Here is a 17419-nt window from a genome sequence, read left to right as displayed (position 1 = left end):
TCGGAGTGATAAGGACGATTTAAACGTCTATCCTAAATAAAGATCTAAATTCACCTTATTCGGTGTATAGATCAAGATGGCAAGGACTCGTAGCGGAAACGTGAACGCGAATGGAGATAGGAACCAACCCCCAGTGGTTCAACAAATACCTGTTGTAGAAGAAGTTGCACCTGAGCCAGTCACGATGGCCGGAGTGCAAGCGATGATCCAGGCTATGTTGGATCGTCAAATGGAGGAAAATAGACGTTTGCTCCAGCAAAATCGAGAGGAAGGCACTATTCAAATCGAACAGCCCGAGTTGAACGAAGGGCAGACTGAGGAAGGAGACTACAGTGGAACTATTGGTCAAGTCAACCAACCAATAGTTCAAGAAAATAACCAAGATAACGGATTCGAGAGAAATGGATGCAAGTACAAGGATTTTCAGACTTGCAAGCCATCGACTTTCACGGGGAAGGAAGATCCAATCGGAGTCATGGATTGGATCTCGGAGATGGAGTTAGCTTTCATGACATGCGGTTGCAAAGGGAAGCTACAGACCACGTTTGCAGTGCATCAGTTTCGAGGAGGCGCTGTACGTTGGTGGAATACTTTGGGGAAGACTTTAAGCCCCAACAAACCCCTGGAACTGACATGGGCAGAATTTCTGGTACAATTCAAACGAAAGTACTGCTCAGCTCAAAACCTGCTCGAGCTAGAGAACCAGTTTCTAACCCTACAGAAGGGGAGCATGTCAATCGATGAATACACGAACAACTTCACAGAAAAGATGGAATTTGCCTTGCGTCTTGTTCCGGATGAGCTGACAAAAATTGATAAGTACGCAAAGGGATTACCATGGGAGTACGCGGTGCCAGTGCGTCAGGCACCTACTTTGGAGGCATCTATCTGGGCTGCCAAGTCTGTGGAGGATATGATTAAGGGAAGAGCTGCCAGCAAAGTCGAGGTTGGCGAGAAAAGGAAATTTGACGGATCCTCAAGGTCCGGTAAGAAGGGTAGATTCTCGAAGTCTGGTTCGAGAGGAGGAGGATCAGAAGCGAAGTGGTGTGACAAGTGCAAGAAAAAGCACTATGGGAAGTGTGACGGAGGGGTCACTTGTTACAAATGTGGAAAGCCTGGGCACTATGCCAATGAATGCACGTTCACTAAGAAGGTCTGTTATGAGTGCAACGAGGAGGGGCACATTTCAAGGGATTGCCCGAAGAAGAAGGAGACGGGAAGACCCAACATACCACCGAAGCCGAAGGCAAGAGCCTTCCAGATGACGCTCGAGGCTGCAAAGGAGGCAGCAGACGTCGCTTCAGGTACCTTTCTTGTAGATGGTTTGCCTGCAAATATACTATTTGATTCCGGAGCCAACTACTCCTTTGTGTCGCATAAATTTGGTGGGAAATTAGCATTGCCTGTAGAAAAACTAGATAATGCCCTGATTGTAGAAGTTGCCAGTGGCAAATTCGTACCTGTTAGTAATCGTATTAGGAACATCGTCATTGACCTAAACGGAAACGAATTCCACGAAGAGCTATTACCCATAGAGTTAAACGGTTTCGACATTGTTTTGGGTATGGATTGGCTTAGCGCTAACGATGCTGAGATTCAATGCCGAAAGAAGATAGTAAAGGTGAACCCACCCGGAAAGGAATCATTTATGGTGTACGGGGACAAACGCAGAGTGAATTCTGGAATCATCTCCCTGATCAAAGCCAGGAAATGTTTGTCCAAAGGGTGCGCATCGTACTTGGCATTCGTAATCGATGCCAAGAAGGAGAAGAAAGAGGTGCAGAATATACCGGTTGTGTGTGATTATCCGAAAGTCTTTCCCGAAGACCTTCCCGGATTACCACCTGATAGACAAGTGGAGTTTCGTATAGACTTGTTACCAGGAACAACACCAATAGCAAAGGCACCTTACCGATTAGCACCGACGGAGATGAAGGAGCTCATGACGCAACTTCAGGAGCTGTTGGACAACGGTTTTATTCGACCTAGTTCATCACCCTGGGGAGCTCTGGTGTTATTCGTAAAGAAGAAGGACGGAAGCATGAGGATGTGTATAGACTATCGAGAGCTGAATAAGGCAACGGTGAAAAACAAGTATCCATTGCCGAGGATTGATGACCTATTCGATCAGCTGCAAGGTTCGAGCTACTTCTCAAAGATCGATCTTAGGTCAGGATATCATCAGCTGAAGGTGAGAGAGCAGGATAAAAAGACTGCATTCAGAACAAGATATGGACACTACGAGTTCTTGGTTATGTCATTTGGACTAACCAATGCTCCTGCAGCATTCATGGATTTGATGAATAGGGTTTGTAAACCATTCCTCGATAAATCCGTGATAGTGTTCATCGACGACATTCTCATCTACTCGAAAAGCCAAGAGGAGCATGGCAAGCATCTACGGGAAGTATTAGAAGTGTTGAAGAAGGAGAAGCTTTTTGCAAAGTTCTCCAAATGCGACTTTTGGATACGGGAAGTCCAATTCTTGGGTCATGTTGCTAACCAAGAGGGAATAATGGTTGACCCCGCAAAGATCGAGGCTGTAATGAAGTGGGAACGTCCAAAGAGTCCCACGGAAATTCGAAGCTTTCTAGGATTAGCCGGATATTATCGACGATTTATCCAAGGCTTTTCTTCGATAGCTGCTCCATTAACAGCTTTGACTCATAAAGGAGCTACGTATACGTGGAGTGAGAAACACGATGAGGCATTCGAGAAGCTAAAGAAGAAGTTATGTGAAGCACCGATACTTTCTCTACCCGATGGAGTCGAAGATTTCGCGGTTTATAGTGACGCTTCTGGAGTCGGGTTGGGTTGTGTTCTGACCCAAGGAGAAAAGGTGATAGCATACGCATCTCGACAATTGAAAGAGCACGAAAAGAACTACCCCACTCATGATCTAGAGTTGGCAGCGGTAGTTTTTGCCTTAAAGATATGGAGGCATCACCTCTACGGCACGAAGTGCAAGCTCTTCACTGATCATAAGAGTCTCCAGTATCTCTTTAATCAGAAGGAGTTGAACATGAGGCAACGACGCTGGCTAGAACTTCTCAAGGTTCATGAGGGTATTATGCAAATGTGGCAAAGAGAGTGAGCACCAGGATTTGTTACTCTTATGAGTAGGTTGGCCATGTGAAGGCTAATTTTCCCTTGCTAGTCGTCAGACTAGTGCAGGAACCAGCCCCGACTACTTTGAGAATCATGGATGGACAACACGACAGGGTGGAGCCCCTAAGGGCTCGAGGTTTTGCTTTCCAGCTCACAGCGGATGAGACAAGGGTGGCGTCGGACTTCGTTACCGGTATGTTTCCATTTATGATTCTATTAAGTTATTTTATTGTGTGCTTTATGATTGTATTTCTATTAGGTATCTTCTTAGTGAATTCCTTGCTTGCTCTTGTGCTTTTTGACATGGGTGCGAGTTGGTCCTTTGTGTCTCAGTCCTTCAGTAGGATTTTTGATATGTCTCATGTAGATTTCCAGTGTCCGTTGTGGGTTTCTATCGCCAACGAGCACAGGGTTCCTGCATCGAGCGTTTTCCGGGATTGTACCTTAGAGATTTTCGAGGTGTCTTACCCAATTGATTTGATACCTATCCCTATGGGGGATGTGTGTGAGATAGTAGGGATCGAATGGTTGAGTAGATTTGGGGGCCATAATAGATTATGAGCGACATCGGGTGGTAGGTTGAACCCCAAGTGGAGGAGAACTAATTATTTATGGTGAGGGTACCATAGTTGGTTCAAATTTTTATTCAACCGCCAGGGCTTGACAGTATCTATAGCATGGATGTTCGGGATACCTTGCTTATGTGATTGACACTTAGGTAGAGAAGGGGGTTTCGATTTTCGATGTGCCTGTAGTCAGAGACTTCCCAGATGTATTCATGGAGGAATTACCCGACGTGCCTCCTGCGAGGCAAGTGGATTTCAAGATCAACCTGATCCCTAGTGCAATGCCGATTGCTAAGGCGCTATACCGATTAGCACCACTAAAGATGCAGGAGTTATCCCCTCAGCTTCAGGGGCTTTTAGGCAAGCAATTTATCAAACCAAACACTTCGCCTGAAGGATCACCGATCTTGTTTATGAAGAAGAATGATGGGTCTCACCGCATGTGTATGATTATCGGGAGTTAAAAAAAAGTTGACGGTGAAGAACCGTTACCCACATCTACGGATTAATGATCTCTTCGATCAACTGTAGCGTGCATCTTGGTTCTCCAAGATCGATTTCAGGTCATGGTATCATCATATGAGATTCAGGGAGGAGGTGATATTTGCATATTTAGCCTCATAATAAGTATAGATTTTTATCATTTATTAGCTAATTTATTGCATATCATGGACAAAAGATACTTAAAAGTGTTTGAATTGTGTTTTCAGTCGAAAAGTGAAGCTCGGAAGCAAAAGGAAGCAGGAGAAGTGGTTAGGAGCCCGGGAATTGAACAAAGAAGAAAACCACCAAAAACAACACCTACTCGGCGAGTCCGATCGAAGATTCGAGAAGATAAAGACTCCGTGACTTATCGTGTACGGGAATTAAGAGATGGACTCGGCGAGTCGGCAATGGACTCAACGAGTCGTTTCACATCTATAATGATAACTTCTCAGATCGACATTAGACATTCTGGAACCCTTCTGGAGAGAATAGCTGTGATTGAAGAGTCAAAAGAACCCTAGAGAACGAAGATACAACCTAGAATTCAATTCCGAAGGAGATTTGAGGCAAATTCTCATCATTCTACTTAATCTTTTGTTTTCCATTATGGCTAGACAATTAGAATTCGTTTTATTGTTGTTAATTACCTCAATCATGAGCTAAAACTCTTAAACTTCTGGTTGGGGATACAATATTGATACTATGGTTTGATTTATGGTAGGATTAACTCAATGTTGGTGATTTTGTTGATTTTAGCTTGTTAAAGAACCTTGTGTGTGAATAATAACTATTTTTCTGTTAATATGAAGATACTTAAATAGTATGAACATGTTTTAATTGTCAACCTCATATGCTTATGTGACCACTTCATCAAATGACTAGGATTAATGAACATGAAACTTGAATTAATAAGAAAAATAGGTAAATTCATGTATGAGCTTGTGTGATGACCATCAACAAGAAGTTAACTAAAGGACCAAATTAGTTAGCTATTACAAGTCTAAATTAACCCGAATAAATAATCTAGTGAATTAAATTAAATTAGACAATTGATTACTGTTTGAGTTAGTTTGTTCTCTAAGGATTAGTGCAGCGAACGTGAATCTAATCACTTGAATCGGTAACCAATAGAAGAATTAATCCATTGCACTATTACCATAATATCAACCATAAGATCAATTGAATTGAACTAAACAAAAGTCCTTCCCATTATTGAATTTAGTTAAATCTTTTCTTTTCTAGTTTTTAGTTTAAGTGATAGTTAGTAAGTTTCTAGTCTTGTAAAACTAGAAAAAACCCCTACTTATTAATTAATTTAGATAAAACTAGTCTTTAGTTTTAATTTACCGTTCCCTGTGTTCGATACCCTACTTATTTAGCTATACCACAATTGATAGGTCCACTGCCTTTGTGTGTTCATTTTATAATTAAAAGTAAGATTAAAACTAAGTGAGTTTACACACATCAAGTTTTTGGCGCCGTTGCCGGGGAACGGGTCTAAATTAGCACTAATTTCTAGTTTAATCGATCCTTTGTGTAGGATTTATCTTACACAAAGTTAATTCTTAGGTAATTTAGTAATTAGTATAAGTTTTAATAAAAATCCGTTTTAATTAGTAATTAGAAAGTTTTTCTGTTTTTTTGCCTTGAACTCGGAGAGTCCATCGCTGTTCATAGTTTTAGTTTTTATTTTAATTTTGTTCCTTTTACGCATTTTATTTTTTGTTTTGTTTGCAGTTGTTTCATGACCCTAGGATCTGATACACCTTTGGTCCCTCCTCTCGAAGACCCGGAATCCGCACTAAGGAGGAACAAAGGAAAAGTCGTTGGAGAATCCTCTTCTTCAAAGAATTCTCCACTAAAGAACCTCAAGTCCGTTTTCAGCAAGAAGAAGAGCAGCAAATCAGGAGCATCCAGCGCCTCTTTAACAATCGAAGACCCGATCAAGGAAGACACCGAGTACGAGACCGAGGAAGAAGAAGAACCTACATACGAGCACGAATCCGATTTTGAGGACGATTTAACTATCACTATGGCTAATATCGATGAAGTCCCCATGGGGGAATGGAAGAAGAGGATGCACGATGACACTGTCCCGGGACTTGTGCAGCCCACAATTCCTGCAACTGCTACTTTTGAGCATAAGGGTCATATCCTCGCTCAACTCAAGGAGATTCCCTTCTATGGAAAAGACCACGAAGATGCCTACAAGCACTTGGATGAAGTAAATGATGTGGTTGGATACTTCAATGTACCAAATGTGTCACGCGAGACCCAGCTACTTTGCATGCTTCCAGTCACATTCAAGGGTGCTGCAAAGGATTGGCTCAAGTCACTTCCTCCCGGTCGGTCACCACATAGGCTAAAATGAAAGAAGAGTTCATAGACCATTTTTGTCCGCCTTCCAAAATAGCCAAGTTGAAGAAAGCCATTGCCAACCTCGAGCAACAACCCGGAGAGTATCTTTATGAGGCTTGGGAAAGGTACAAAGGTCTCCTCAGAGATTGCCCACACCATGACCTTAATAGCCAACAAGAGGTCTCCATTTTCTATGATGGAATCAATGTCACCACAAGGCAATTGCTCGACTCGAAAGGCCCACTCACAAAGAAGGCACCCCCTGTAACAATTGGTAAAAAAAAAAAAAAAAAAAAAAAAAAAAAAATAGGAACGATCGTACGATGCTATCTTTTGATTATTAAGCAATATGAGTATTTTATTAAGAATGGTTGAAGGAATTTAACCTCTTTTATTTAAATAAGTTACTGTGAAATATAAAACAAGTAGCTATTGATAAATTTCGTTATGATGTATGGCTACGAACCATCACCGGTTTGTGAAATTAGCATATAACATCATTTGAACGCAACAAACTTAATTTTTGTAACAACATGTATCTAGTTGATAATTAAGTTAGGTTCTATGTAAAACGTGTGCTTAATAGTTGTGTAGGATCTAAATTCGACAAATATACGAACCAAAGTGACAAAACGTGTTTAACGATATGGTTAACCGGTTAAATGTCACGAAATTATACATTGGTCAATAAATTTTATATTTAAATAAATTAAAATATAAAATGAATTATTATAAGGTATAATTAAAATGTATCCAAGTGTTTTTGAATAAAAAGAATAAAACATAAACATTAAAGTTCAAATACACAAAAACTACATTGTTATTTTATACTAAGTATAGATGTATGTATTTATACATATGTATTATTATCTAGTGAATAACTAGTTATGGGTCATTACCTAAAGTGATTTCATGTAAGGAATATGATTTCTAAATCAATTAAGATAAGAGAATTGGTGGAGATAAGTGCCAACTTAACTAATAAGTGCTTAATCACTTAAGACATTTTACTAAGAATGCTTCTTAATCCCTCTTCTAATTTTCAAGATTAAGACCTTCCCTCTCCTTACCTAGAACTCCTAACTAACTAAATATCTAGTAGTTAGTTAGTTAACTAACTCTATCTCTAAGCAACCACCCAAGCAAGTGGCTAGACAAGATCACATCACTTAAACTCACATCCCATCACAAGCTAGTCTAGGTTTTGTCCCCTTATCCTCTTCCACCCTTTCCTCCTTCATAACCACGAAATTTCCTCTTCATTTTACCCTCATTTGACCAGCCAATACTCCAAGTAATTACTCTCAACCTTCATCTCATTTTCAAGCACAAGAACTTCCTTCCAAAGCCATCAAAACCATGAACTAAAGGGTTGCTGTCCCTTTTGTGTTTCAGCCACCATTTCACCCATCTACACCTTCCTTTTGCTTGATATTTTTACCACCAAATACCCCTGGAAGTTACTTGTTTTGATACTCAAAATTATTGATTCAAAACAGTGAGTAAACTACCCTTTTCTTGCACTTTTGCTGTGAAATTTTCGTGACAGCAACATAGCCAAAAGAGTGGCTGTTTTGGAGCATCAAACCAACAACCAAAAGTTCATCTTCAACTTTCCATTCTTCAAGTATTCACATAAGGTGAGTTCATACCCCTACATTTTCATGTTTTATTCAAGTTTTAAGGGGGGGAATACAAGTTAGAACACTAAACATAACTCAAATTTAAATGACAGCTTTCTACAGAAAAGTTGAGTCCTGTTCACGGACTGTTTTGACCATCTTAAACTTAATATCTTTCAAAACTGTACAATATGCAAATAGTTCAAGTTTATACCTTTCTAATGACTACTCGCACACGTTCATACGATTTTTCTACAATTTATGGCGATTTTTATAAAACTGCCTGTCATTTCAGAAGTGATTTCGGACCAGCCTGTGAAGATGTTCATTTTCACACTAGTTTGAGACCACTAAAAATCATAATAAAAATTAGGAGCAAAGTAGACTTATTTTATAAACTCTCAGAGGTGACGGATTCAGTTTTTGACTTACGATGATTTTTCTATGAGTTTTCTAAAAACAGGGACAGTAAAGGGTAAAACTGTCAAAAGTGGTTTATAGATTTATTAACACCTTCTAACATTTTTGAGTAATGTTTATACATTAAGGAAGTTAAAACACAATCATTTAAATATGTTTAATGACCATTTTTACAAAATTAATAAGTACAAAAAGGTCTTTAGTATCAAACTTAAGGATTATTTCATGCAAAGTTTCTAATAAAAACGTAAGAATATGAACAACAATTACGAAACATGCCAAATCATCCTTTAAAACTTATACATATATATAACCATATACATATATATGTTTTGTTTACAAACTTGTCTTCTACATCAAAAATTTAACTTTACTCGTTTTTATCAAATGAATCACTTGTGATTTATTACTACTATGTGAAAACTCTTGTCATACTTCGCATGCACTAGATTTATACAAAGTATTTAGAAATTCCAAAGTATTCTTCGTTGCTAAACCGTTTTATACATTCTAAAAACTTATGATTTATGCTTTGTCAAACATTGTGAAAAAGGATAAACTTTGCATACAAAACTACTACTTTAATACAGACTTAGTTGAGAATCCATGAGACGTGTACATCTTCAAACACTGCCTTTTTGATAAAAGGTATCGCTACAAGTCCTGTCTATAACCAGAGTCTCCCGTTCGGAGAACGTGTCAAATGTGTATAGATCTATACGGGAAGTCATGATCCCGCGCCCTGACTGTTAGCTACAGTCCGTCTTTTGGGGTGACAGTTGTCATAACGCTACGACGCCTGAAGAACGTCGCTACAGGCATATTATGTTTAGTATGGTTATAAAACTCATCGGATATACAATTATTATGGTATTATGCTTTTATGAAAGAGTAGCTATTAAAACTATTCTTCATCTAACAAATGCGATCTTCGTATAGCTTTATTATATAAAACTATGCCACACCTTTCGAGCACGTCGGTTGCTTGCGATTTTCGGTCTTAGAGACTGCCAGTTATGTCAGGAAAATAAGGGTTTTTCCTGTATACAAACCAAACAACTAATAGGAAAATAAGGGATTTTCTCGGTACAATTAGTTGCAACTTATAACACGAACATTCATATGCATTTCATACTTTTATAAGAAAATAAGGGTTTTTCTTGGAAAACACAACAAATCATACCTCAACCATTAGGGAAAATATGAGATTTTCTGGATCTAATACATTCATTTTCAACACAACAAATCATAACTCCTTACATTTGAAACAGTGCGTTTTCTGGAAAACATACACGAACTTTCGAATGGCGTACATTTTCTCAAAACACTACTTATGAACTCACCAACTTAATTGTTGACACTTTTTCTTTGAAATAACTTGTATTCTCAGGGAACCGCTAAGCAGATTTGGAAATCAACTTTTGGGGATTAACGTGCTGACGTTAATTACTTCTTTTGAAGGATGTTTTTGTATTTATCTTTTGAACAAGTAACGAATACGATTATGTAAACATTTTGGAAACTTTAATATATATGGTGGTGTGTACTTTCCTTTCTATGAACTGTTATGATACTGAATATGACGTCCTCCGCCCCAGAACGTTTCCGCCGTTCGTGGTTTTGGGGTGTGACAGATTGGTATCAGAGCATTGTTTATAGTGAATTGAGTATATCAACCCATAAAAGATATACTAACTATAGATACAATGGGATTAAAAATACTCTGATTTAGAGTTTATACTTTAAATAATAAAATATTTAAGTAAGTATACGTGCTGCATTCATACTAAAATCAGTGTCACTAGGACAGTACAAAAGAATTACGATTGTTGGGCAACACAAGTGGGATTAGAGACATATGGTCAAAACTGGGAAGATATAGCCTGATCGCCTATATTATCCGAGGGTTGACTAGCATGTGCCTAGGTTTAAATGTGTAGTCGCAACAATGCTAAAATCTTACCAACCCTACCACAATGAGAACAATAGAACATAACGTTAAAATTAAAATACTATAGGAGTATTTGGTGTTGCTATAAGTACTTTATACTTGAGAATTTAAAACAGGATCCTCATTACTAAGTTGATAGTTGCTAAGTGGATACACTATGGCTACATGTAATTAGGATGTTATAGACTTAGAATCAGTGATAATTTTGCCTTACCTCTATTCTGTGTGAATTTGGAAATAAGGTCACTTATTCGAAGGTCTATCCTGTTTAGATTACACATAGCTGGTATGCACTTCACAAATAGCGATGTAACTAATAAGGGTTTTTCTAAATAATTATCTAGATAGTTCGTCTAATAATTATCCACTTACCCTAAATTCTCGCATAGAAATCATAGTTGGACTCCATCCCCTCGGCAACCAGTATCTTCCGAATGAAGTCATAGCTGGTTGGTTTGGAGAAGAACCAGAGAATGATCATCCTATCCCTTTGGATGATCATCATGATGAAAACCTTTCAGCCGATGCTAATTCCGAACTAGAGGTTGAGAACCTACCTCGAGCAACTCCCTTTCCAATTCCTAACCCTCGTCCAGCTCTTCATGGCCCGACGCCTGATTCGGTGGAATGCTTGGAAACATGAAGCCAAGAACAAGATCAGCCCATGCCATTTATTGGCGACCGAAAATTTTACGACCTGAGCAATGGGGGCTCAGCAGGTAGAATCTTGCCAATCATGGTCCGCAGAGTGGCCCAAAATGAGATTCAAGGCAGGACAGCCCAACATCAGATTGCCGAAGTTGTCACCGATGCAAGAATGAGTACCCTCCACACCACTCATCTAGAAGATGCTCACAAGAGATCAGAAAGAAACCATGAGAACCTGCTGCAAACACTAGCTGAAAACCCGAGCCAAAGTCATAGAGCTCCAAGTACGCCAGAGGGTGTAATAGAGACACCTACTTGACATGGAACGTCAATTGGTTGAACTAAGAATTCACCAGAGGAATTACCGTCACCAGTAGTAGACGCTTTACTTTATTTCCCTTACAAAAAGAGGAATCGTATTCATCTGTCTATGCCTGATGTGGCATTTTCTATGAAATTATCTTGTACCGTAAGTACTTTAGTTAGGTCTTTATACTGTCAGGAACTATCTCCTGTGTATATGATGTAAGACCTTTACAAGGCCATTTTCCTGAACTTTTACGCCGTAAATATCCAAGATATTGACCGCCGGCTAACTTTTGTGTCATTTCCATCATTCAAGTACTCTTATCATACTCTCATTGGAGTCTATCTGAAACCTGCTTTAGTTAAGTCATTGGACCATAGCAAGTTAGATACAGAGACATTTCCAAGTCTCTTTCAGTGGTTGGATTTTATTATTCACCAACCCACGATACCTCAACTTGTACAACAAACAGTGACATTCCATACCACCACCATCCCTACTACCTCAGTGCCAACAAGACCATATGTTAGAAACCTGTCAAAATGCACCAAGTGTAGCTTTCATCACAAAGGAAAGTGCAGGGAAATGCATTGCAAGAACTATAATGAAAAAGGGGCATACCACAAAGTTCAGTAGGGTACTGGCTCAACAGACCAACCAGAACACAAAAGCTGGGATGAGTCGGACTTGCTACAGATGTGCAGAAGTAGGGCATTTCATAAAGGAGTTCCCGGAGACTAAAAACAAAGATGTCAAGAGCATCGGAAGTGTTTTAGCAACAGAGCGTGGGAAAGCAGTAATAGACCCCGCTGAGATTCCGGTACGTTCAATTCCCGATAGCACATATGCATGGATACTATATAATAGAAATGCGGAGAGGAGTATTGTGAGTCGTAGATTTAATCAATTTCTCAACCAAAAACCTCAAAAACTTAAACGAAATATTTACAGTAGAATTGGAATAATCAAAAGCACTAGAGACGTGTACATAGGGTGCACTCTAACACTAAATCAACCAATTCATTCAAATCATCCTAAAACCGGTCACAATAAAAATTTACGACATTTTCATTTTAACAACGTATTAGTTAGTTTCCTCACCATACCGATATCATATATTACGAAAAGTCCATTCGCCTAAACCCATCAAGTAATAGAACCATTGTTGTCTATAACGACAAACCGGACACAATCCCCCGACTCACCTTTTGCAACAAGACTCAGAAGTACCTACACAGGAGGCACCACGCCGTCCTAGCCTGTGCTGTGGATAAGAAACAAGAAGAGAAAGACATCATGGATGTTGAAAAAGCCCGTAACCTTCTCGATATATTCCGAGAAGATCTCCTGGGAATACCATCCATACGGTAACCCGAGTTCAAAAATCAACCTAAGTGTAGTAATTGCGGAAAAGGGTTGTGGTAAATGCCATCTCACCCAAGTTAATCACCCCACTCAAGTAGAGACTATGGACCCATACTAGTGAATCTATGATTACTAAGTGTATATATTGGAGCCCTATATAATTAAGATTCTACGGACTTAGGGTTGGTAATTCCGCTTTAAATCCTTTTCCTTGTTTGGATGTGGGCTTAGAATAGAATCACCGATTCGACTGTCTTTTCAATCTTAATTATACACGACTTATAAACACAAAGAGATGATAGATGAATCAGTTATGAGTCATACCATGAACTCCATGACAAGTTACCCAAGACAGTGGATGGACATGCTACCACTTGAGCGATCGTAGACAAATCAACCAAACCCATACACTTTCTACCGACCAAGGATACAAAGAAAAATAGAAAAGCTAACAGGAGCATATACAAAGAAAATTGCGAGACTGCATAGTATACCACTGTCTATCATTTTGGATAAGGGACAGGCGATTCGCCTCGTGTTTTTAATAGTCGTTAAAGAAGTCCTTTTTATCACCCTCAAACTGAAAGACAAAGAGGAAGAACCATTCATCGAATCCTTATACAACATCAACTATTACATTAACATCAAGGTCACGTCATTCGAAGCTCTCTGCAGAAGCAAGTGTAGATCACCTCTTTGATGGGATGAGGTAGGTGACACAAAAATAGCTAATAGGCAAGTTCCTAACAACACTTTCACCAGCCCCCAGAACATACGAGAAACTACAGAGAAGATTGTTCAAACCCGTGAATGATTGAAGGCATCCCAGGATCGGAAGAAGATCTTGTCTGATGAGACTCTTGTTATTCCACTGGATGAAATTGAAATCAACGGGAGTCTAAACTTCATCGAAGAACCGGTGGAAATCATGGATCAGGAGGTCAAAAGGACGAAACAAAGCCGCATACCCATAGTGAAGGCCCGTTGGAACGCCAAGCGAGGACCTGAATTCACTAGGGAACGCGCGAATCAAAAAAAAAAAAAAATAAAAAAATAATAAATAAATAAATAAATAAATAAAACACCCCCAATTGTTTAGTGATATCCCGTCTACAAGTTGAATTTCGGGGCGAAATTCTTTTAACGGGGGGAGAATGTAACAATTGGTAAAAAAAAAAAAAAAAAAAAAAAAAAAATAGGAACGATCGTACGATGCTATCTTTTGATTATTAAGCAATATGAGTATTTTATTAAGAATGGTTGAAGGAATTTAACCTCTTTTATTTAAATAAGTTACTGTGAAATATAAAACAAGTAGCTATTGATAAATTTCGTTATGATGTATGGCTACGAACCATCACCGGTTTGTGAAATTAGCATATAACATCATTTGAACGCAACAAACTTAATTTTTGTAACAACATGTATCTAGTTGATAATTAAGTTAGGTTCTATGTAAAACGTGTGCTTAATAGTTGTGTAGGATCTAAATTCGACAAATATACGAACCAAAGTGACAAAACGTGTTTAACGATATGGTTAACCGGTTAAATGTCACGAAATTATACATTGGTCAATAAATTTTATATTTAAATAAATTAAAATATAAAATGAATTATTATAAGGTATAATTAAAATGTATCCAAGTGTTTTTGAATAAAAAGAATAAAACATAAACATTAAAGTTCAAATACACAAAAACTACATTGTTATTTTATACTAAGTATACATGTATGTATTTATACATATGTATTATTATCTAGTGAATAACTAGTTATGGGTCATTACCTAAAGTGATTTCATGTAAGGAATATGATTTCTAAATCAATTAAGATAAGAGAATTGGTGGAGATAAGTGCCAACTTAACTAATAAGTGCTTAATCACTTAAGACATTTTACTAAGAATGCTTCTTAATCCCTCTTCTAATTTTCAAGATTAAGACCTTCCCTCTCCTTACCTAGAACTCCTAACTAACTAAATATCTAGTAGTTAGTTAGTTAACTAACTCTATCTCTAAGCAACCACCCAAGCAAGTGGCTAGACAAGATCACATCACTTAAACTCACATCCCATCACAAGCTAGTCTAGGTTTTGTCCCCTTATCCTCTTCCACCCTTTCCTCCTTCATAACCACGAAATTTCCTCTTCATTTTACCCTCATTTGACCAGCCAATACTCCAAGTAATTACTCTCAACCTTCATCTCATTTTCAAGCACAAGAACTTCCTTCCAAAGCCATCAAAACCATGAACTAAAGGGTTGCTGTCCCTTTTGTGTTTCAGCCACCATTTCACCCATCTACACCTTCCTTTTGCTTGATATTTTTACCACCAAATACCCCTGGAAGTTACTTGTTTTGATACTCAAAATTATTGATTCAAAACAGTGAGTAAACTACCCTTTTCTTGCACTTTTGCTGTGAAATTTTCGTGACAGCAACATAGCCAAAAGAGTGGTTGTTTTGGAGCATCAAACCAACAACCAAAAGTTCATCTTCAACTTTCCATTCTTCAAGTATTCACATAAGGTGAGTTCATACCCCTACATTTTCATGTTTTATTCAAGTTTTAAGGGGGGGAATACAAGTTAGAACACTAAACATAACTCAAATTTAAATGACAGCTTTCTACAGAAAAGTTGAGTCCTGTTCACGGACTGTTTTGACCATCTTAAACTTAATATCTTTCAAAACTGTACAATATGCAAATAGTTCAAGTTTATACCTTTCTAATGACTACTCGCACACGTTCATACGATTTTTCTACAATTTATGGCGATTTTTATAAAACTGCCTGTCATTTCAGAAGTGATTTCGGACCAGCCTGTGAAGATGTTCATTTTCACACTAGTTTGAGACCACTAAAAATCATAATAAAAATTAGGAGCAAAGTAGACTTATTTTATAAACTCTCAGAGGTGACGGATTCAGTTTTTGACTTACGATGATTTTTCTATGAGTTTTCTAAAAACAGGGACAGTAAAGGGTAAAACTGTCAAAAGTGGTTTATAGATTTATTAACACCTTCTAACATTTTTGAGTAATGTTTATACATTAAGGAAGTTAAAACACAATCATTTAAATATGTTTAATGACCATTTTTACAAAATTAATAAGTACAAAAAGGTCTTTAGTATCAAACTTAAGGATTATTTCATGCAAAGTTTCTAATAAAAACGTAAGAATATGAACAACAATTACGAAACATGCCAAATCATCCTTTAAAACTTATACATATATATAACCATATACATATATATGTTTTGTTTACAAACTTGTCTTCTACATCAAAAATTTAACTTTACTCGTTTTTATCAAATGAATCACTTGTGATTTATTACTACTATGTGAAAACTCTTGTCATACTTCGCATGCACTAGATTTATACAAAGTATTTAGAAATTCCAAAGTATTCTTCGTTGCTAAACCGTTTTATACATTCTAAAAACTTATGATTTATGCTTTGTCAAACATTGTGAAAAAGGATAAACTTTGCATACAAAACTACTACTTTAATACAGACTTAGTTGAGAATCCATGAGACGTGTACATCTTCAAACACTGCCTTTTTGATAAAAGGTATCGCTACAAGTCCTGTCTATAACCAGAGTCTCCCGTTCGGAGAACGTGTCAAATGTGTATAGATCTATACGGGAAGTCATGATCCCGCGCCCTGACTGTTAGCTACAGTCCGTCTTTTGGGGTGACAGTTGTCATAACGCTACGACGCCTGAAGAACGTCGCTACAGGCATATTATGTTTAGTATGGTTATAAAACTCATCGGATATACAATTATTATGGTATTATGCTTTTATGAAAGAGTAGCTATTAAAACTATTCTTCATCTAACAAATGCGATCTTCGTATAGCTTTATTATATAAAACTATGCCACACCTTTCGAGCACGTCGGTTGCTTGCGATTTTCGGTCTTAGAGACTGCCAGTTATGTCAGGAAAATAAGGGTTTTTCCTGTATACAAACCAAACAACTAATAGGAAAATAAGGGATTTTCTCGGTACAATTAGTTGCAACTTATAACACGAACATTCATATGCATTTCATACTTTTATAAGAAAATAAGGGTTTTTCTTGGAAAACACAACAAATCATACCTCAACCATTAGGGAAAATATGAGATTTTCTGGATCTAATACATTCATTTTCAACACAACAAATCATAACTCCTTACATTTGAAACAGTGCGTTTTCTGGAAAACATACACGAACTTTCGAATGGCGTACATTTTCTCAAAACACTACTTATGAACTCACCAACTTAATTGTTGACACTTTTTCTTTGAAATAACTTGTATTCTCAGGGAACCGCTAAGCAGATTTGGAAATCAACTTTTGGGGATTAACGTGCTGACGTTAATTACTTCTTTTGAAGGATGTTTTTGTATTTATCTTTTGAACAAGTAACGAATACGATTATGTAAACATTTTGGAAACTTTAATATATATGGTGGTGTGTACTTTCCTTTCTATGAACTGTTATGATACTGAATATGACGTCCTCCGCCCCAGAACGTTTCCGCCGTTCGTGGTTTTGGGGTGTGACAGATTGGTATCAGAGCATTGTTTAT

At 37.8% G+C, this 17419-nt stretch overlaps 2 long non-coding RNA genes and 1 other non-coding gene across 3 annotated transcripts; 2 read left to right on the top strand and 1 right to left on the bottom strand.

Moving 5' to 3' along the window:
- Window positions 1-6575: 6575 nt before the first annotated feature.
- On the bottom strand, window positions 6576-6682 carry LOC111902798 (small nucleolar RNA R71). Its single transcript, XR_002853963.1, has one exon. It is a non-coding gene; the product is annotated as a small nucleolar RNA R71 (small nucleolar RNA).
- A 771-nt stretch (window positions 6683-7453) lies between these two features.
- On the top strand, window positions 7454-10116 carry LOC128132217 (uncharacterized). Its single transcript, XR_008230309.1, has 2 exons — window positions 7454-8158; window positions 9951-10116. It is a non-coding gene; the product is annotated as an uncharacterized LOC128132217 (long non-coding RNA).
- A 4426-nt stretch (window positions 10117-14542) lies between these two features.
- On the top strand, window positions 14543-17318 carry LOC128132216 (uncharacterized). Its single transcript, XR_008230308.1, has 2 exons — window positions 14543-15360; window positions 17153-17318. It is a non-coding gene; the product is annotated as an uncharacterized LOC128132216 (long non-coding RNA).
- Window positions 17319-17419: the final 101 nt, after the last annotated feature.

Source organism: Lactuca sativa, chromosome 2, assembly GCF_002870075.4.
Source record: "Lactuca sativa cultivar Salinas chromosome 2, Lsat_Salinas_v11, whole genome shotgun sequence".
Lineage (NCBI taxonomy): Eukaryota > Viridiplantae > Streptophyta > Magnoliopsida > Asterales > Asteraceae > Lactuca > Lactuca sativa.
The sequence above is the reverse complement of the archived record's forward strand: the minus strand, read 5'-3'. Positions and strand labels throughout refer to the sequence as shown.